At 31.5% G+C, this 23,862-nt stretch overlaps 1 non-coding gene across 1 annotated transcript; it reads right to left on the reverse strand.

Moving 5' to 3' along the window:
• Nucleotides 1-568: 568 nt before the first annotated feature.
• Nucleotides 569-641, reverse strand: Trnaa-ugc (transfer RNA alanine (anticodon UGC)). Its single transcript has one exon. It is a non-coding gene; the product is annotated as a tRNA-Ala (tRNA).
• Between the last annotated feature and the right edge of the window lie 23,221 nt (nt 642-23,862).

The following is a 23,862-nucleotide window of genomic DNA, read 5'->3' on the forward strand; positions in this document are numbered from 1 at the left end:
GAGAGAAAAAATGGGATATGAAAGCAGAAGAAATTTTAAAATATTCAAAAAGTGAACAAAGGTAAAGCAGGAGAGAGATAGCAAGTGATGGCTATAAAGAATGTGGCATAAAAGAGCAAAAATAAATAAACAAAAATTCACACCCAAACAAACCAAATTGAGACACACACATACACGCGTGCACACACACACACACACGCGCGCGCGCGCTAATCACCACAGCAAGAATGCCTGCCATACACTCACATACACACACAAACTCAATGGAAAAAGGTAAACAAGGGAAAACATATTAAGTAAAAATACTTTGCTTGGGCTGGGGTTCTGGCTCAGTGGCAGAGCGCTTGCCTCACAAATGTGAGGCACTGGGTTCAATCCTTAGCACCATATAAAAATAAGTAAACAAAAATACTTTGTCTTCTCTGAGGCACTTAAAATAGGAGAAAGATGGAAGTTCACTGCCTATGCAATATTGTTTCTGTTTCAAATTTTTTTGTGTGTATTCCTTAGGGAGAGTAGAGACTGGGTATTATTTCTTCCGGTTTTCTTTTTGTTTGTTTGTTTGTTTGGGGGGTTCTGGGGATTGAACCCAGGGCCTTGTGCATGCAAGGCAAATACTCTACCAACTGAGCTATATCCCCAGCCCAAGATTGGGTATTATCAAACCTACCATCTTTGAGCTGCTCACTAAGCTGCTGGCTAGAGTGGTCTGGAACTGAAGCTGATTGTAATACTCTCATATTTCCTTCTCATCATTATAATGTAGGACAAAAAGGGGAATAGAGATAACTAAATTTTTTTTTCCAGGCAAATTAGACAGAACTACTCCCAGAGTGGGCTTGAGGCAGAGTTCTGAATGTGACATTCTGGTGCATTTGGAGTTTTGTAGAGGGTCTTTGTTCTAGAGACAACAGCTCCACCCACCATGTACAAGCAGATGCCAATCTTTGTAGGAAACCTGAATATCATGGTGTCCACTTGAAATCCCACTGTTAGGGTAAAACAACCAACTTTCTGCAGTACTTACACTCTCCACTGCCAATAATCGTGTGATTCCCAGAGACAGAACCTATTTGTAAATGCATGCACCACCCCAGTTTCTGGGTTCTTTACAGCTAATCCTGCAAAATGTCAAACCCAAAGGTAAAGGAAGGCATACTTTCCTCCTTACCCCCAATCTGAGCCCCTCTGTGAAGAATCTTTCCTGTGCCTGTCAGTTACACTCTAGATCTCTAGATCTCATGAAAGTTGCCTACCAGGGTAGTCTGATAATGCCTGTTATGTGTTCCTGGACTCCTGCAACAGAAAGCCACCCTGTAGCCACATTGAGATGGCTCCTTGCCTCACATCACCCTGTGCCAGTGGAGCACTACTCACCCACCAGCCCACCATGCTTCCTCTGGACCAATTAAGATAAGACTGCCTTTCTGGGCTGTGGTTGTGGCTCAATGGCAGAGTGTTCACCTCACATGTGTAAGACCCTGGGTTTGATCCTCAGCACCACATAAAAATAAATAAAATAAAGGTATTGTGTCCAACTACAACTGAAAAATCATTTTAAAAAAGACTTTCTTTCTGTTTCATGAGTTCTTCTGTGCCAAATTTATTTGCATTTTTTCTCTTTCTACCTGTGTCATCCCTAAGCTCTGCAAGGAACCAGCACTGCCAGCGATATAGGTTTGGTTCTCAAGATATTCTTTTCTACCCTGTGTTCAAAGCACAGAAATTTTTGTTCTACTGTGATTCTGATAACCGAATTGTGGTGAATTTCATGTCAATATCTTTTCTGGGAAGTAGTGCACCTGCTGCCTAAATCCTGAGCCACAGATCAACTGGAAAATGCATCCCTCCTCTACTTTGAAATCTTTTATTTTTCCATAACTTGTTTTTTTATGTTTTATTAGAATATTATAGTTATAATTAATGTTTGTTTTGACATAATAATACATGAATGATTACGTGAATGTAACATGTTCCATATCAGTCCCCTGCTCTTCCACTTTCTCTCCCATCCTGTTCCCCTTCCTCTATTCCACTGGTCTTCCATTTATTTATAGTTTTTTAAAGTGGAACTTTATAGACATACCTAAAGACCAAATAAACTGTTATATATATATATATATATATATATATATATATATATATATATATATTTAATGCAAACTCTCCTGTATATAATTAAAGTAGAACTTTATAGATAGACCTAAAGATCAAATAGACTGAATTAAGATAATACATGGCATAAAAGGATTCATCTTTTTGCACTACAAGATTTTATAAGAGCTTCCACACTTATCCTAATTTAACACTTTTCTACATTGGCTGGATGCTACTTCTCCAAAGTTCAAATTTCAATGTGTTAATGATTTCTATTTTATCTCAAGGAAATCTCTGCTCTTTGCTTTGATCCTCAATTTTCTATTTTGTTGACAACAAAACACCCATATGCCATCAAGACCATGTATGTAACATATATGTATACTTTTAAGCTGTAGATATAGATTTGCAAGCAGTTGTAATAAATAGTAGAGAACTTGCCCAGTACTTCCTGTGATAATAGCTTGTAAAACTATAATACATTATCATAATTAGGATACTGACATAAATGCAATTCCCCAATCTTATTCTGAATATCCCATTTTTTAATTATTTGTTTGTATTTTATTCTATGCAATTCTATCACAAATATAGACTTTTGTATACACCAAAATAAAAAATCTATAACCATAAAAATCTATCATGTTGTCTTTTGCAAAACTTTTCTTCCCTATTTCTAATCTCTGGAAAGAATTATTGATTCTCAATTTCTGTAATTTTTCATCTTTTCAATGTTATATGAGTAGCACCACACATTATACTCCATTATTGGATAACATTTTCCCTCAGAATAATTCCAAGTTGATACATGTATCAATAGTTTGTTATTTATTATTACTAAATGTATCCATGGTATAAATGTTCTACCCTTTGTTTAACCATACACCCATAAAGAAATCTGGATTCTTTCCCACTTTTTGCTGTTAGGAATTGAGGTATTTGAACATTTGGGATACATGTTTTTGTGTAGCTTAAGTTAGTATTTTTCAATAGTATAAATGCTCAAGAATGCAATTGATGGGTCATAATTGAATGTTTAGTTTTAAAAGAAACTTCTAAATGTGATTTCCAGAAAGGATCTACCATTTTCATTCCTACTGGCGATGATTGATCCAGTTTCTCCTAATCCTTTCCAGCATTTGGTATTTTACCATTATTTCAAAATAGTCACTCAGATATCTGTGTAAACGATACCTCAGTGTTTTAATTAGAATTTACCTAATTGTTAATGATGTAGAACATCTTTTCATGTGGATATTTTCCATCTGCATATTGTGTTCTGTGAAATATTTTCACGTGTTTTATCCATTTTCTAACTGAATTGTTTGGATATTTTTACTTGTTTATTTTGCTGTTGAATTTTAAGAGTTCCTTATATGATTCAGATTCTAGTACTTAGTTGAATATGTGATTTGTAATTATATTTTTTTAGATAGGTCTTGATGACTTGAACTTTCATATTTATAACAGGGTCTTTTTCAAAAAATGCTTTATTTCAATGAGGATCAATTTGCCATTTTTTTCTCTAATGGATATGCTACTCATGCTAAGTCTAAAAACCCTTTGCCAAGCCCTAGATTATGGAGATTTTTCCCACTAAAATTTATGTAGTTTTATAATTTACATTTCTGTTTTCAATTTATCTGTTAATGTTTATACATGGTGTTAGATTTAGATCAAAGTTTGTTCTTTGTCTATTGATGACTAATTACCTGAGCTTCATGTTTTGAAAATGTTAAGACAGTAATTTTGTATGAATCCGTGATAGAAACACACACACACACACACACCCACACCCCTATATTAATACATAATTACTATTTCTTGAGACGGCTTTTTGCAGAATTTTCTGTTGAATGGTCTTGGAGAAAGGAAAGGAGGACAAAAGCTAAAAGATCTATCTGTCCTGCCACTGACATAAATTACTTTCCTCTAGTAGAGCTTACCTATACAATTATTTACCCAACCTCACCTAGTTTCCTTCCTACACACCTCGTTCACTTCAGTACCACATGAATTGTCCTAAATAAGGTGTATTAATTTTTATTTCATGGTGAAGCTTTCTCCTTTATAGATGATATTTTTCATAAGGTTATGAAATTGTTGCTGGACCCTGTCATTGCTTCTGAAGTTTGTTCTCTTCACTTTTTTCTGTATACACTCTGCAGATCTCAGCTGCTTTGGTCAACAGCACATATTCCACATTATGAACATTATACGTGGGTTTAAATTTTTGGAAATATTTTGGAAATAAATCTTTGGGTTTGCTTTTAATTTTTATTGTGACTATGACAGTTTCATAATTTCAGGAGGAAAATAAGAAAATTCTGAACTATTCAGCAATCTTCAAAACTAAATGATTATTGTGTTGTTGTCTATCATTATTTTTAAATGTCAGTATTTGGTAACTTTTTTCTTCTTTTTTTAAAATATCTTTTCAGTTTTCAATGGACATCTATTTTATTTATATATGTGGTACTGAGAATTAAAAAAAATATTTTTGCCATATGTATTAAATAGATTTAACATTATTTCAAGATTTAAAAAAGAAGTGCTAGCACAACTATGTTATAATTTGTAAGCCTCAGATATGAATTTTGTTATGTAAGTTTCAACTACTTTGGTTAATTTGATTCTATCTACTTTTGATTAAGTATTTTGGAGCAGAACTTCACTTTCTTTGGCTTTTTTTTTTGTCTATCAATCTTATTTCTTTCTTTATTTTTTCAAAGAATCAACTTTTAGTTTTGTCAATTTTTCAATTGTTTCTTTTGTTTCGATTTCATTGATTTCAGCTCTGATTTTAATTATTTCTTGCCTTCTACTGCATTTGTTGCTGATTTTTTTTGAGATGTAGTGTGAGTTCATTTATTTGTTGACTTTTTATTCTTTTAAGGAATTAACTCCATGCCATGAATTTTCCTCTTAGTACTGTTTTCATAATGTCCCAGAGATTTTGATATGTTGTGTCTGAGTATTCATTTACCTCTAAGAATTTTTAAATTTCCTCCTTGATGTCTTCTGTTACCCATTTTTTATTCAGTAGCATATTGCTCATTCTCCATGTGATGTAGGAATTTTTCTTCCTTATTTTATCATTGATTTCCAATTTCATTCCATTATGATCTGATAAAATGCATTGTAATATCTCTACTCCTTTGTATTTGCTAAGAATTGCCCTGTGACATACTATATGGTCTATTTTTGAGAAGGATCTATGTGCTGCTGAGAAAAAAAAGTGTATCTGATTGATGTTGGTTGATATATTCTATATATGTCTGTCAATTAAATCTGTTATTAATTGTGTTATTGAGTTCTATAGTTTCTTTATTCCAACTTTTTTGGAAGATCTGTCCAGTGGTGAGAGAGATGTGTTAAAATCACCCATGATTATTATGTTGTGATCTATTTGATTCTTGAACTTGAGAAATGTTTGTTTGATGAACATAGCTATACCATTGTTTGGGGCATATATATTTATGATTGTTATGTATTGTTGGTGTATGATTCCCTTGAGCAGTATGTAGCCTTTGGCTCTCAATATTTTCCTACTTTATAAAATTCAGAATATTTACTCCACTATTGATACACATTTCTAATAAGTGAAACTGGTGATCCTGGAACACTATATACTGGGGTCATCTATAGAAAATAAATTGTATGTAGAAATTCAACTTCATGAGACACCTGAAGAGTAAATCTAGGGGCTCTCATCTGATGGATAAAGATTGTCCCTATAGAAAACAAAGGAAACAAAACACCTTAAAACATTTTTGTGAATCAATTATGCACCACAAGTTCTCTTATTTTTCTTCTAATATGTCTGTGTATATATAAAATAAGAAAATCTATGTTAAAAAAACTAGAGGTTTTATGTATACCTACAATCATTCTATTTTAGCATCTTATTTTAATTGAAAAATTTCCCAATTAATAAAGAAAAAATTACAAATTATTATTAATTAAATGCAAACTTTATTAAGATTTTCTTTGTTTTTACTAATTTTCTTTTTCTCTCTCTCTTGCTCCTATCTGGGTTACCCCACTGAATTTATTTTTAATGTCCCCTTAGATTTATCTGGTCTTTATAACTTCTCAAACTTTCCTCATTTTTGATATCCTTGACAGTGTTGGGATTATTTTTTAGGCAACTTGTATGATGTCCTTTCTTTAGGATGTATTTAATGTTTTTCTCATGATTGCACAGGAATTATGTGTTTTGGGGATTAAAAACAAAATATTGTTATTATAACGATACGAATTAACACTTTCAGCTTGACTTATTGCTGTTAGGGCTAACTTGGATGCTGCCTCACTGAGTTACTGTTTGTCATATTTTTCTGGTGAAAGATAATCTAGTTTTCTCCTCTCCAAATTGTTCTCATTGAGCAGAAGTCATTATATGCAGCCCACTCTCAAGAGGTGGAGAGCTATGTCCTACATTCTTGAAAAGAGGAACATTTTCATAAATAACTTGGAATAATTTTATGTAAAGATTTTTCTTATCCTCTTTTTATGTATTTATTCAATAATTTATTTACATATATGAAAGCATTGATATTTACTTTATAATTTGTACTATAGAAAAGGTAGATTTTCTACCTCATAGCACATGGTAAATACATGCTATAAATTTGTACTAATTATGATTTTAAAGGAGTTTTATATGTATTAATATCACTGAAGAAGTTTCATTTTAAAGATAACATTAAATTAAGTACATCAATAACAAAAAAAAATATACAAATTGAACCTTCAGTTAGGAAATGTAGAATAGCAAATGGTCTTTTTTATGATCTGAAAGACTAATAATTTATGTCTTAGAGATAAGTCTACTTGTCTCTTTGTCACTTCCTATTCCTTACTGGAATGATATTAAACTTGATCAGAGGAGACTCAAAGGGAAAGGAAAACTGTCAAATAATCTTAGGGACCATTAAACAGGCTTCTCTCTTATTTCCACAATCTTTTGTTGTGGAGCACCAATGAATCTGTTGATACACAGGATTTCTAACAGACTAAGGAATAAAACCCTTTCTCTCCCATGATTTGAGCATGGTTACATGGAATAAGAAGTAACTTTCATTTCTTAGAATGGGAATCAGAAGTGTTTCACAATTGCTGAGTTGAAAAAATGATAGTAGAACTGATAAGACCATGTAGGAAAAACACCTCAATAATGAGGCCCATGGACTTTAGCATGTTGTGTAATCAAAATACCCAGAAGGTACAATTAAACTAGGAACCTTTACGTAGATCTGTAAAGAAAGCATCATGAATAAATAAATGAAACTAAAAACTACATGACAGCGGAGGACAACCAGTCTCATCTGATCCTGATACCCTAAGGCATGTAAGAGATTTAAGACTTCAAATAGTCTACGGCTTAAGGAAAAGAGGTAAAAAAAATATGTTGGGTAGAAATCTGTAAGACTATGTCCTTATATGAATAGAATTAATTAATATGTAGTAGATTAATGTTTGATAATGAAAATTGCTGTATAATGGAGCTTAAAAATAAGTAGTCTCTTTTCATCATCAAGAATAAAAATATGGTCAATTTAAATATAAAATTTATTTAGCTATACCTAATTTTCATAGTTGAAATTAGGTGAATACAAACAACTGATTTCTCTAAGAGTAAGAAATATACTGACCTACTGAACAAATGAGCCAGAAATCAGTTGACAAATTAACATTGGGGCTTATATTATTGTGAGGATCTCTGGGTTCTATAGAACTAGTGACTGATATTAGAAATCACTCTTACCTGCTTTCACTTGGGACTTTCAGAAAACTTATTGTCCCAGTGTGAGCTGAAATTCTCAATAGACAAGTGTACCACAGTGAATTCTTTTATGAGAATGTCTGACAAACTATGTCATTAGAAGAGGTTTATTCAGAAATCTTACTGACCTAGGAGAATTATTATAGACCCACGTTAGGTAGATTGATGAGTGTCACTAAGAAGTAGTCAATATATTAGGTCTTCAGGTGACAGCAAGGCTCTTCCTTTTGGTTGCCATGGTAAATGATGACCCTGTTTCAAAAAAGTGGATGCTACAGTCCAGTCTCTTCCTCATGAGTCATGATGGTTTCCATATAGTATCCAACAAAACATAAAAAGAGGCAAGTAGATACAATAAAGACTAGGAAGTCAGGCCATCTAAAAGTTAATAAGGGAGTCTGCTTTCACAGGATGCTCTTATGATTTTCTGACTCTCTTGGCTGGTGTTTAACAAACTGCTCATGTGATTCATATTTGGCTATGAGAGTACCTAGAAATCCTTTGATACATTTCAAGATGGTCACCCTAGGTTATGACAAGAATTTCTATTATTTTTGAAGGAAATGTGAATCTAGTTTATAATTACAACAGGTCAATTATTTATATTACATAGACATTGCTCTTTTAATATTTGCAAATTAAAATTGGTAAGTTTTATTTAAATGCTCTCAGTATTAAATTTTTTTACTATATTTTTTTGACAATCAGTCAACCTGATCATTCCAAAGTGTTAAAACTGTAAAAAGAGAGTTCAGGAGGGAGATTAGTCCTTCCTGAACTAAAGTTTTGTTTTATTAGACCCCAATAAAACAAAACTTTACAAGCTAACATGTTTATAAGATAAATAGATATTTGCAAAATGTAAGATTCCAAGTAATCTATGAAATTTAATAAACTGTATAATTCTCCCTCACACAGTCTTTCTCTTATGCTATGTTTCATCAATTCTAGCAAGTTCATGTATATACTTTTTAAGAAATAATAATAAAAATAGTTAATTCTAGTAGCATTTCTACAGTAAAATAGCTTAGAAATAATGAATGCTGTTCCAACCAACCACTCAGGTCAAATTTAAGAGACACACACCTCTACACAAATATAAAATGTAATTATCAATGAACAGTGCATATACCATTTTCTCTTGGAAATGTGTTTATGACTGACTAGAGGAAGACATTTTCATTACTATTGGTTATTAAGGTAATTTTCTTTGACAGAACTTTCAAAATATCTGCCTAATGTGTTCCATAGATGAAGTAGATTTTTTAAAGTACTCTCAAGTTTTTCTTTCTAAAACTGATTGATGCCAATAAGCAGTCAGATGATAAACTCTGGGAATAAGAGATTTATTCAGAATAAAAACATAATACACAGTGATTCAGGAATTCCAAGAAATCAACAGGATAGTAGCGGCTGAAGAAGAAATTGGATGTACTGTTTAGAAGATTGACATTTTGTTAGTCATATATGACAGTAGCCACTAGTCATAAAATTTTCAAAATTGAAAAGAAAAACATATCACAGTAAAGATTAAACTATGGAGCTTTTAAATTTTATGTCTGCTTGGGAGATTTGTTTCCATCAATATTTCCCCAGAATTAGTCTTCTCCTCTCCAATTTCCTTCACAATTGTACATACAATGTCTGAAATCTTTCTGTCATTTGTCAATTCCTGATAAAGGGAATTTCAGTACCAAGAAATCAAAATTCCCAGAATAAAAATATTCTAAAATAATATACTCATGGAAAAAATGACAGAGACAGGGAAAATTCATCAAGGAATAATTTTATTTATTTGTTTATTTATTTATTTTGTAGAGTCTTCTGCATTGAATGAGAAACTGTACCATTTTTTTAAATGGGCAGTTATTACTAGCTGTCATGTTCAATTACCCAACTACTTTTAAGTTTATGGGTGAACATGTAATCTATTTTTAAGAAATGCTATCTAAAGGAAGGTTTCTGTGAAAACATTTTATTTCAAGATAAAATAATTGGCAGAATAAAAAAATACTTATTTTGGCCTCTTTTTGTTCTGTCTTTTTGACACATTGAAAAATTAGATTTGTGACAATCTTCTCCCACCCCATGATCAAGATCCTGATCGACTAGGCACTTTTATCTATAATATTAGTCTCCATAGCCCAAAGTAATGTAATAATCTCAAAATTAGGTTTTCTGTTTGATATCATGCCCTATATTATGAAGGAGAGAAAATTTCAGTGGAGAAAGTGTAATCATAAGGCCTCTTCATTGCAATATCCTGCCTTTTAGGAGTATGGTCCCTTGAGTTTTTAATATCTCCGAAAAATTTACCTTTAAAGCCTGGTGTCATATTCTATAGAGGTGTTCCTTGTTATGCTCAGAAGGTGGACTGCTTTGAGATCAGCTATATCAGTTCTTAATCATAACTCAAAGAAGTTCAGAAAAATGTTAATCAATCATACTGTTTTAAGCTAGTTATTTTTCATTATATCTAATAAATATGGTTTCAAAAGATACATAATATAATTGTACAAATGTACATTAAGCATTTGGTCATTTTTTTGCTGGGCATTTTTGTTTTCTCTTCCTTTTATATAATAATTATTAGTTACATAAATATTATTTTGCCAACTAATCTATTTGTGTTTCAAAGGATATTTATAAGATATATTTACCTGCATTCTTTTTATCTTATATTTATCATATAACTTTATTTTTAGAAGAGTTTTCTAAAGCTAAGTTTAAAGTAATGTCTAGTTAATGGTCATAATTCAGTCTTCCAAGTCATTGCTAGATATTTTTATTTCCTCCAAGTCCAAGAAAATTGAATACATAGAGAAAAGATTAGAGGAATGAAATTCTGGCTCATGAACTTCAATGAATTTCTCAAAGTAAAGAAGGTTAGGAGAATGTGTTTCCCTCCCCTGTCATCTTTATACTTACTTAGTCCAAAGATCTAAACCAAAGAGAAAATTCTATTATTTTATGAACATTTGGTAATAATTTACAAAATCAATAGATTTGGATTCCCATACTCTTATTAATATTATTTCTGCAACAAGTGAGAAAGTTCAACTTCATAAGAAGACTCTTGTGTGTGTGTGTGTGTGTGTGTGTGTGTGTGTGTGTATAACGGGTATTTTGTACTTAAGGGCATAAGAAGAGAATTGACAAGATGTTCTTCATTATAGCAAGGTACTGCTACAAGCTATGTGTTCTAATGAAAGGACAGGTCAGAAAGTGTGGATAAATATATAATGATCAGGAGTGAATCTAGATTCATATTTCTAATAGAATTACAGAGAGTTATGTGACTATGAGATGACCATTAATCTGTACTTGTTGAACATGGAGTACATACAGAATAGTGGAACAGTGCTTATGCATAAGGGGCTGCTCTTTTGTTCATACAGGGATTAAGTATGCACCCACGAGGATGAGTGGGCATGGCTTGCACCCCAAATCTTAACAAACAGCTATCCTAGACTGAGCTTATCTGTTTTTAGAATAAGTAGCCAGGACAAATTAAAAGAAAGAATTGAAGAAAAAAGGAAAGGAAAGTTATTATGTAGAATTTAGGACAAACATATAAGAAATGGTTCATTTTGGGGGAGGTATATATATGGAATATTTTTAAAAATACTTGGCATTTCTAAAGAATATGAAGCAGTATTTCTCCATGATATGTCAGAAAATAACAAGTTAAGAAATAAAAAACAATAAGGTCAAATTAAAGGCAATTTTTTTTCATAAAAATGTGCTCAAAAAGAATTTAAAACTGGAATAGTAATATTAAAAATCACAAAGTCACTCAAATAAAACATTTATTCTGTGAAAAACTAAATCAATGATGTTGACAACATAGTTGAAGAGCTTTTCTGAAATACAGAAGAAAATAATTATTTAAGAGTCTGATTACAAAGAAAATATAATGAATAGATTAGTATAAAGTTAAATATTAAGCTATAAGAGAACTACAATCAGAAACAATGCACAAAAAGTGAAATAATTGGATTATTTGTTTCTTGTTATATAATTTTTATACATTTCCAGGCCACTAGTATGGGCTAATTATCTTTTAGAGAAATTCAGGCTTTGAAAATCTATATAGCATAATATTTGACACTTTACATTAGATATATTTCCATTTCTAGTAAGTTAAGGATGAATAATGTCACAGAACAAGTATCTCCTTTGTTCATAAAACATTTAAAATTCATAAGCTATAACTAGATAAAATGTTTAAAATTGGTGCATAATATTTAATGGTCTGGAGTGGTTTTGTGATGTAGTGTTTCTCTAATTACTAATAAAATGACATTAATTCTGAGGTATGGAAAACTTATAATAAAATAAATACAGAATAAAAAAATAGGATTTTCTATAGGCATTGAACAGTGAGCTGCCAAATATTAAAGCTGCTATTATACAAGTAATAGTAAATTCTAGATTTTAATGAAGTGCTATTTGAAAATTACATCAAAAGTTCCATTAAGAATCATTTTAAATGATTAATCATTTTAATAATAAGAGTTATTTTTGTCATGACCAAAAATATAGCAAACTATTTTCAATTTCAAAAAATAGGAAGATCTAATGAACTTCCTCCTTCATACTAGATGAAATATGGTATAGTTTGTAGTTGAAATTGATATTACTAAATTAAATAAGAAATCGTCTTGGACACCATGAAAAAAAACTGAGCTACTTTGATATAATTGGATCAGGACAATATTTTTTAGCTTATCAAATAAATCTCTAATTTTAAACTCTTTTGGTCAGTAGTAACCTATCAGGTAACAATTTTACTACTCTGAAGTAGTGAAAAAAAGTGATTATTTGGGGGATTACATTTTATTTTTTTAAGCCATCTAAAATAACTCTTATTAAGAACAATTATTCTTTTCAAGTGACAACTTCCTATAAAATGAAACTATATAAAAATTTTATAAATTGCCCATAAATAATCTGGCATTTTTTGTGAAAGATAATAATTTTAGAATTGCTGTTCTACCACTTAACCAAGAAAGCAAAATTTCCCTTTTTCTTTTGTAAGTCTTTTTGAATCATGCTTTTTGCTATGTGTTTGCTTATTTATAAAAACACTATTGTCTTTCTTCCTCTCTCATCTTTCAGAAGAAACCAAGTCATTTAATAAACACTGCTGAGGTCACACTATCTGCAAGTGATAGAACACTATTTGTGATATTGTTACAGAATTCAAGCATTTGTAATTTCCTCTAAAGAGTGATTAGTTTTCTTCTTTCTTTCTCTTAAACTTTATTTTAAAACAAAATAAACAAAGGGAGAGGGAGACAGACTCCTCTAGATTTCTTTTTTTTCCCTTTCTCTTTCTCTTTACTTAAAACAAAGTTCTGCAAATCTACACTAAATTGGAAAAAAAAAAGACACTTTGATATTCTGTAAGCAAAATACATCAAAATGAATCAGCAATTAATGATTCTCCTAGAGCAAGCTTGGTATCTGCCTGTGCTGGCCTTGGGCAAGTCAATTAACCTCTCTTTCCTCTGTCTCTGTTTGGTAATGGACATCAGTAAGTGAGTTGTTGGAAAACATTAAATGGAACGATAAATGAAAAATGCCTAAAACAGAATAATAATCTAATGAACAACACCATGAGCTTTGGTTATATTATTAACATTAACTTTTGCAGATTTATCTCCAAATTTGCAGTTGTTTTTCCGAGAATTCTAGAATCACTTCTTCCAAAAACATGGTGGCACTGGAAGCTGTAAGAAGTCATTTTCTATACCCCATTAATTGTGAAGAAGATCCTATTGCTTCTGGGGGTCCAGAAATAAATAACTAGCATGAAATGATGTGATAGGAAGAGTAGTTTTTATATATAGGCAAATAAATTCTGTGTTGTTGTTTTTTTTTTTCCGTCAACTTTTAATGGAAGAGACATAGGTATCCAGTTTCTTTGTCAAAAGAACTTTCCTAAGTTACTTGCACAGATCGCAAAAAGCAGTGGAAAGTAAATCATAAAACAGAGGCTGAAAATGATGTGCTAGTCAATTCTAATAGAGTGTAAAAGGAGAAAAGTATGAGAGGCATGTAAAAAAATGTCAGATAAAACCATGAAACCATTTTCTATTTAATCTGGGAACATGGTACAGTTATCTCTGCCAATATGATACCACAAACTAGGTTTGATATCAGTGCTTAGCAATAGATATATAAAAAAAAATCAAATTTTGTCATGCTTCAATCCACTTTCCATCTCTAATTTTGCTTTCCAAAGATTTAATTTTTACAATATTAATTGCTTAACAAAAAATATATTGCATCAATTAAGAATAACATCAGCATAGTAGACATTCAGTAAATATCTATTAATAATTACCAATTAAAATTTAAAAGATGGTGAAATAGTTTAATGTTTAGAACATCATGAGGTAAAACTCACATGATATGCATTTTTCAAATAGAATATATTTTTTGTAGATTGTATTAAAAAGTATATCAAAGTTTAGTGATTTATAGGAATTTATTCAGCATTTGTGGAAATGGCTAGAATCAGAAGAACCCTGCTGATTCTCATTAAGTAATATCTGTGTGTGTCATGGCAGTATGTGTGTGTGTGGAGAGACAGGGAGAGAGAAACTCCTCTAGCTGGCTAGCTTTTTTTCTTTCTTTCTTTTGCCTTATTTCTTTTTATTTCTTATTTTTAGATATAAATAAGAGTAGAGTTTATTTTAACATATCATACATACATGGGTGTAACTTATTCTAATTAGGATCTCATTCTTATGATTGTATGTAATGTGGACTTTTCCTGGTGGTGTATTCATATGTGAATGTAGGAAAGTTATGTCTGATTAATTCCTTCGTTTGTTCTAGTCCCATCTCCCCTCCCTTCCCTTTATTATGTTTCTTTTAATTTAAAATTGAATCTTTTAAGAGTCAGTACATAATAAATATATTCAGAAGACAACTGGAATCTTTCATTTAAATTGCCAGTGAGTTCTAATTATCCAATTTAAGACTCATTTAAAAGAGTCATTAATAATCAAAAATATAGACTTGTTGCATAGTTACTGACCAATTAGCCAATCTATGCCATGGATTAGATAACTACTGTCAGTTTATCAGGGAAACATTTGGTGTGAGATTCCTCTTTATGTCTCCAGGAAAATATTTATCCAATCACATTCTAAGTGAGGATCCTCTAAGTAGAAACTTCTTTCAGTTCCCTATTTAATTTGTGGTCTTCCATGCCTTATGTCTCTATGAATGCCATCTTCTCTACTGTTTCTTTTTAACGTGATAACTTTAATGAATTCTCTAGGTTCTAGTGTACCTTTTGCTTTTCAGATCTCCAGTGCTTGAGTTAGGCATCTTTTCTTCATGTATCAACACTATACTGTCAATCCTTTCATAACAATTGCTTATGCATTCTTTGTCTTTCTTGTCAGTCTATACGTTCTTTACAGTGCAGGCACAACTTATCCAGTACTACAGTAGAGAACCAGATACAAATAAAAGCTCAATAGAGAAATGTTATAAAAGTGAAGTGGCAAGTAGATGAACTGAAATGCATATGGGGCATTATTAGAGGTGAAAAAAAAGCATTGTAAAATAATGAAAATTAATTAATTAATTAATTAATTTATTTATTTATTTTACTGGGAATTGAACCCAGGGCATTTAACCACTAAGCCACATCCTCAGTCATTTTTATATTTTACTGAGATACAGGGTCTCCCTAAGTTGTTAAGGGGCTCTCTAAGATGCTGAGGTTGGGTGATCATCCCTGTGATCATCCTGCCTCAGCCTCTTGAGCCACTGGGATTATAGGCATGCACCACCACACTCAGTTATTCTTTATTTTAATAATTTTTCTCAACCCTACAAATAAAACTGAAAGAGATTAAATGTCCTCATACTAGTACCCTGAGATTCGCACATATATGAGATTAGAACAATAAATGTTGAATGCATATATGTGAAATGCAAACCTCTGACTTAATGTTTTATATATATATGAGATGTGAAGGATCAATTTGGGTTTGAGGATAGAGTGGGAGATGAGATGGATTTCAAATATATTGTTCAGGTGGGGAAAGCATCATTAAAGGCAAAGAGTTGTAAAACAGATTATATGAGATCTTGAATTAGAGGTACCTAGCACTTCCCAACATCTCTACAAATTAGAATCAAACAGAACCAAAGTGGCCTGTTGTGGTTGACTATGGGAAAAGTCTGGAAGGAAATAGTAGAGAAACAAACCCTTGCAAATGCTCAAGATTTTAAATAGTGAAAGAATTGGAGAGAGAGACAGAGAGAAAGAGAGAGAGAGAGAGAGAGAGAGAGAGAGAGAGAGAGAGAGAGAGAGAAACCCTAGAACAGATCACCTTGCAACCTAGGAGAAGGAAGGGTAGGTTCTCTCTGGTGAGGGAGGGAGAGTCCCAGTGAATTTTAGTAGTACACGATTTGGCATGTAACAGGCATATAATCTAAAGAGATAAAAGACCTGGAATTTTCATAGCTAGCTGGCTCTGGAGAAGTCTTCATACTTTCTGGCATATGTATCTAGAAGCGAATTAGAAGTTCTTGAGAAGGGTCTTACTATTGATGTTTGCATCTCTTCAAGTGACAGCCTTCTGCATTTCCCTAACTCCAGGAACATGCACCCAAACTATACAACTGCACTGGTTCAATAGGCAGCCACCTTGAAAGATGATGGAAAGATTGACAGAGGTCATACTGAAGAAAAGTATGCAGATTCCCAAGAAAACAAACAAAAAGTGGTATTTAAACAGAACTAGCCCAACACCTCTGTCCTCCATCGACTGAACTAAATATACTTAACACATAAACCTGTAAGAATGTTTTCCCCACAAATAAAATAAAGTTTTTAAATAATTAAAAAGGGAATGGTGTTGTAGTTCAGTGGTAGAACACTTGCCTAGCATGTGTGAGGTCCTAGGTTTGATTCACTGAGAATTATATGTGATAGGAAACTAGACTGCAAAAACATGGGAACAGAAAGCACAACCCTTTTTAGATTGGCAAACATTTATCTATATTTATGAGATAAAATGTGATTCTTTGATTAATCCATACAAAGAGGTCTACTGAGGGTAATTAGCATGTCCATCATCTTATAAAATTTCTTTATTATGATTAATTTCTAATTTTTCTCTTCTACTTTGAGGAAAAATAATGTTTATCATTAATTACATTCATCTTGCTTTGCCTCAGAACAACAGAGCTTACTTTTTAAAGTCTTTTTTCAAATTTTTATTATTTAGCTATAGATGGACACAACATATTTATTTTATTATTTATTTTTATCTGGTGCTGAGGATCAAACCCAGTGCCTCACATGTGCTAGGCAAGCACTCTACCACTGAGCCACAACTCTAGCCCCAGAGAGCTTACTTTTTAAATAGCACTGTATTCAATGACCAGCATCACTCCTCCTTAGCACCTATTTTTTTTCCCTGACACTAGTGAGCAATGCTCGACTTCTTATGAGATCTACTTTTTTACAGTCCACTTATAAGTGAGATCTTATGGTATATGTCTTTTGGTGCCTAACTTAATTTACTTAATATAATGTCTACTAAGTTTATCCATGTTGTCACAAATGTCAGGATTTCATGTTCTTTTACGAGTGAATGATATTATTTCCTGTTTATATACCACACTTTGATAAAAAATGCATTCTTTTATTGATGGATATTTACGAAATATACTGGCTATTGTGAATAGTGCTGCAATAAACACTGGAGTGCAAATGTCTTTTTGACACATTGATTCCAATTCCTATGGTGATATACCCAATAATGGGAAAAACCTGTGTACAACAAAGGAAACAATCAACAGAACAAAGAGGTGACCTACAAAATAAGAGAAAATATGAATAAACTATGCATCTGACTAGGGGTTAAGCTCCAGAATACATAAGTAACTAAAAGAAATTTCAATAGCAATAAACAAAAGCAAAAACAAATCTAAAAAATATTTAAAAATACCATCTTAAAATAAGGCATACAAATATCCAATAGATAAATGAAAAACTTGCTCAATATCATTAATCATTAGTGAAATGCAAATCAAAACCACAATGAAATACCAAATCACTCCAGTAGGAATGACAGCTACTGAAAAGACAGCAAATGTATGCTGGGAAGTATGTGGCTTTGAGGAACTCATGCATTTTTGGTTGGAATGATGTAAATAGGTGCAACCATTATGAAGAAAAGTATGCAGATTCCCAAGAAAACAAAGACAAAAAAATGGTTCTCTTAAAGAGAACTAGCTGAACACATCTGCCCTCCATCCACTGAAAAAAATATACTTAACACATAAACCATAACACATAACCCATATTTCCCCATCCACAAAAAAAATGTTTTAAATAATTGAAAAGGTAATGGTGGTATATAGTTCAGTGGTAGAACACCTGCCTAGCATGTGTGAGGTCCTAGGTTTGATTGTCAGCACCACATAAAGTACAAAACAAACAAACACATATATAAGTATATAAACACAGATAGATATATATGTATATGTTTATTTTATTTATGGAAAAACACAAAAATGCAGGACATGGAAATAGAATATTTATATGCACTCTGTGATTCTAACATATAATTTTGATCATGACTCTGTTAATGCATATTTAACTGCATATCTTGCACTTATAAAATAAAATAGGCAGAGATTTTGATTTCTTTTGTTATAGTCATGGTATTTAATTTCCCTGTCTATAATATAATGCCTATATTTTACGAAATTTCATATCAGTGTAGTCAAATATAATTATAACTATTTTGCTTTTTTCTTTCATCATATGATACTAACCAATATGCAATATATTATTAAATAATATCACCATGGAAAACTGTTTACATCTAATTTTGTTTTATATATTTTAATTATGAATTTTCTCTTCTTTGATATGTAAGAATAAATAACAAACTTTATCTATATCAACATTGACTATTACTGAATAAATATCCTTTAGTGTGCATTTCTAATAATTGATGAAACAACCTCTTTTTATTATCAATGAATTATTTAAAATGATAAAATCTTAAAGAATGGTGTAAATTATGAAATGTACCTATCAAATCTAATTGAGAATAATTAATTTTTAAAAATTTTATTTTAAATATCATTGCATGACTTTAACTTCTTATCATCTGATGTTTTTTACATTTTTCTGTCTGTTGAATAAAAATAAAACCATAACTACACATATTTAACAAACAATGTGAGGAAACTTGAAGGAGACCCTAAAATCACTGCAAATACTTATCAATAAAATTTTAAAAGACATAAAGTTCCTAAGTCCAGAATAGATTTAGAATGCATAAATAATCACATGGTCATAAGTATGCAAGTTCAATGTTATGATTCTATTTGGGAAAATTTTCATTCCTGTTTTATCTCAATAATTGGATGTCATACAAAGTACTTTAAAAGAGCTTTCAACTTTCATTATTCATGAAGATCACTAGATGTAACTATCTATTTATTTTATATAATCTGCTAGATTGAATTAAACCTTAAACAAAATTTTAAAGTAAACATATCTGCTGACTGAATATTAGACAAAATACTTAACAAAGCATGTACATTACATATTTAAGAAATCATGGCATCTATGCTTTTTAAATATCCCAAAAAAATCATTCATAGGAATCCTGACTCCAACATATTGATGCTAAATGTAATTAATTCATGTAAATTTTCCATATTCACGTTGTAAATATATAAAATATTTACATGCAAGTCTTGGTTCAAGAGAAAACTGATCTTGTTATTATACAATAGGATCTTCTTTTTGAATCCTCAGAAAGCTCCTAAAATATGGTCCACAAGGAGTCAATAGAAACTGTTTTCTAAACAGAAACCTGTCATGTAATATAACTGTAAAATGACAAATTTAATAATCAATGTATTTTTGTATATGGTCAGAAAAAAAAAAATGAAATAAGCCATAACAGTTGGAAATCATCTTGTCATTTGAGAGGAAGAAAGTGTATTTTTCATTCCTCATCAAAACTACTATACTCCATTAATAAGGAGCATGTTGGAGCTTTGCTTCTATTATACATTCTTCCCTAGAAGTCTTCAATTCCATCAAAAGGTTCAATAGGGAGAACTGCACCTTTGGAATAATTGTATCCTATTGTAGAGATGGGTTGAGTTTGATCTCCATAAGGAGATATTAAATAAAGGACCTTTCAACCTTGTGCCTCTTCTGGTTAAGAGAAACCAGAGAAACTCTCACCTCCTAGGCTGACTCTCCTGCCTATTCCCAATAATCACAACATCACTATCATTCTCTACTCAGGCCTCTTCTTATTTTCTGAACACCATGTGATTTCTTTGGTGTCCCCTGAAATTTATGATTTGTTGACAGAAAAATTTCCTATTATTCACCTGTGTCATGAGCATCTCTTCTACCTTTCCCTGCACCGCGCCCACGCACCCCCCAACCCCAGGGAACACTAGGATGCATTTTCCAGCAGCCTTCCCACAATTCTGATGAAAGTATTGAACTTGGAGGTGGAGGATTTGTGGTTCATCAACAGACTCTTCTGGTTCTCCGTCACACACACACACACACACAAAAAAAAAAAGAATAAAGGAAAAAAGAAAACCTCCAACAAATCTGATTTTTTAACAATTGTCAGTACACTTGTTCCCATTGTGTTGCTATCTTACTATCTACAAGAACTCAGTCAGTCCCTTCATTTCTCAGTAAATACACCACGCAGTTCATTGCCCTTCCTTTAAGAATTTCTACCTTGCTTCTTAGTGATTTAAAATCCAAATTTAGAAAATATTTCCAATAACCCTAGCTTCTCAACCTTTTGAGTTCATACTTTTCCAGTGAAATTGACCTCTAATTATTCCAGCTGTTCTCTGACATGGTCATAACTAGGCCCTGACCTTTACAGTATCTTCAAACCTTCTATTGGTGTTCTAAACCTCATTTACTCATTACCTCCTAATGTTTGATCTTTCTCACTCAGAACTTGAGACCCTCGCTGATCTTTCCAAGTTTCTTGATGATTTTTCCTTTTCCCCTCTGAGCCAGTCCCTGGGCTGCCTTCTCTGTTCATTTCATATATTTTACTTCCCTATGATCTCATGTAGTTTTATGGTTTTAAATATCTTTCAGATGCCAATGATGTCCAAGCTTATATTTATAGATGACTTTACTCTCTTCATTCCCATGTTTATGCTAAAATGTAAGCCCAAGGAAGGCCAAACTCTCTGCTCATTTTTTTTTCCTTCCAGGATATAGTAAATCCTAAATGTTCAATTTGTTAAATATATTAAATATGCAAAAATACACCAGAAGTTAGTCATGTGAGGTAATAAGAAAGTGTACTGCTTATTGATTTTATGTGACAGCATATTATTAGTATGATTTTTAAAATTTATTTATTTGTTCTAATTTGTTATATATGACAGCAGAATGCATTTCAATGCATTTCAATACAGAGCACAATTTTTTCATGTCTCTGGCTATACACAAAGTAGAGTCACACTATTTGTGTCATCATACATGCGTGTATTTGGGCTAATGATGTCCTTCTCATTACACTATCTTTCCTACCCCCATGCCCCCTCCTTTCCCTCCCTCCCCTTTGCCCTATCTAAAGTTCCTCCATTCCTCCCAAGCTCCAGCCCCAACCCCACGTGAAAGTTTGATATCCTTTATTCGCCAATCATGGTGTATAACTTTTCTGACAGTGTGGAAATATCAGATTTTTATATGTAGGTGATATCTTGAGTCTGTAATTTGAGTAAGTATATAACCAAATTTTCATTGCAAAAAGAAAATAGAGTAGGTACATGAGATTGTTCAGGAAAACACACAACATTTCAATGAATTTACATTTGAGATAAAGACATTAAAAAAACAAGCCTTTATATAGTAGTAATATAGTAATGTAGGCTTAAAACTCATGACAGATATGTAAACTCCAAACAAAGGGAAAAAAGATTCTGACTTTTAGGATAAATTATTATATCTCCATATAAATACATATATATGTATATATACATGCATATATTATGTGTATATAACCTCTTGATTATATGTATATATGTACATATATATGTCATATTAATCTTCAGAGTACTTCTTTATAAGATTACAGTAACACATGCATTGAAACACCTTATCTGGAGGGAAAGGACTCAAAAGCTGAAATTTTATTTCTTGTAAAAACATTATTTTTTTGCAGATGACATAACTCTATAATATTTTCCTATAATTTTTGTTTGATCAATCTGCTTTGTTTTATATTTTTCTACCTTTTACTCTTTCAACTTTTACTTCTCAAATAATTTCAAAGACAGAAAACTCACAGCTTATCAAATTCTAATTTTTCATACTCTGCTATCTATTTTGACTTTTCCTGTGTGTGTGTGTGTGTGTGTTTGTGATATTTGTTATCATTTGCAAAATTGTAAGCATAATTTTTAAGAATTTCAGTGTTCTGAGTGATTTTTTAAGAAAAAGATAGCTATATAATCACAGTATAATTACTCAAATCAGACATTTTATGTTTAATATTAAAATATTAATATATATATATTCAATAGTCATTACAATAAACATCTAAATAATGTCTGTCTAGCTATTTTGTTGGGCTTTGGATGCAATTGAGGTGTTTACTTGTCTTGCGACTCTATTTGTCTTTAATCTGACAATTTATTTGTCTTTATTCATTAATTTAGGTACTGGGGATTAAACTCAGGGTGCTTGACCACTGAGCTACATGCCCAGCCCTATTTATATTTTATTTAGAGACAGAGTCTCCCTGAGTTACTTAGTACCTTGCTGCTGATGAGGCTGGCTTTGAACTCGTGATCCTTCTTCCTTAGCCTCCCAAGCTGCTGAGAGTACCGGCACATGCCACTGTGACCAGATCTTTGCATTTACTTTTAAATATACTAAATATTTTGAAGATTTAACACAAGGTAGTGTTCAGAATATAACCTAATTTAGTTTTGCCTTATATTTTATCATAATAAGATTTAGAAAATACATTTGGTCAAGAATAAGAAATTCATAATGCACTTTCTTGGTGTGTTACATCAGCAGTCACAAATGTTTATTTTTCCCATTAGTGATTTCAACTTTGATTTCTTTGTTAAGGTTGTATCCACCATCTTTCCACCATTATAAAGTCACTTTTTCTTTGTAACTCATGGATAATTACTCATATTTGTTCCAAAATGAAATGTGATTATTACATAATTCATTCAACATAATCATCTACTGTGAGTTTATCTAAAAATATTATTTTATTTTATTGATATACATACAGTATATACTCATTTTTGTCATTATTATATATATCTTGTAAAGACTTTAAAAATATCAAAAATTTAAGTATTTTTTTCAAGAGTTAAATATTCAAAGGTCATAAGTTATCCTGGGTGAATTTACTATTATAAAGATAATTCATAAAATTGTACTAGATAACATGATCTAAAAATAATACAAGTGAATTCATTTGGTATGTCAGGTATAGTTCTATGAATTCCTTATTTACTTACTATATAAAATAAAAGCATAATAATTATTAATGTATGAAAAACTTAGACAAAATTTGCACTGAAAATACACTGACAAGTATTACAGAGATATGTAGAATCTTATGTTTATTGAAATTATTTTGAAACTACATTAGAAAATAATTACTAGCATTTCCTTATGTTTAAGGAAAGTATTTCATGAGACCTTATTGGGAGGATGTTTTAACTTGTACAATTTTACCTCAACTTAAGAAAGTTTCTAGTCCCCGATTCTTATAAGATAGAGATGAGTACAGGAAAATTGGCTTGAATTCACTGGCAAAACCCTGTGTTGTCTCATTGCGATTTAGGAAATCACTGAGCTTCGTATCACTTTGAGTGAACTGTCATTCTTCCTTTCTAGCAGTGCATGAACGGGAATAATGATTTATAATAAGTGGGCCATTCTT

The sequence above is a fragment of the Ictidomys tridecemlineatus genome, chromosome 1, assembly GCF_052094955.1.
Source record: "Ictidomys tridecemlineatus isolate mIctTri1 chromosome 1, mIctTri1.hap1, whole genome shotgun sequence".
NCBI lineage: Eukaryota > Metazoa > Chordata > Mammalia > Rodentia > Sciuridae > Ictidomys > Ictidomys tridecemlineatus.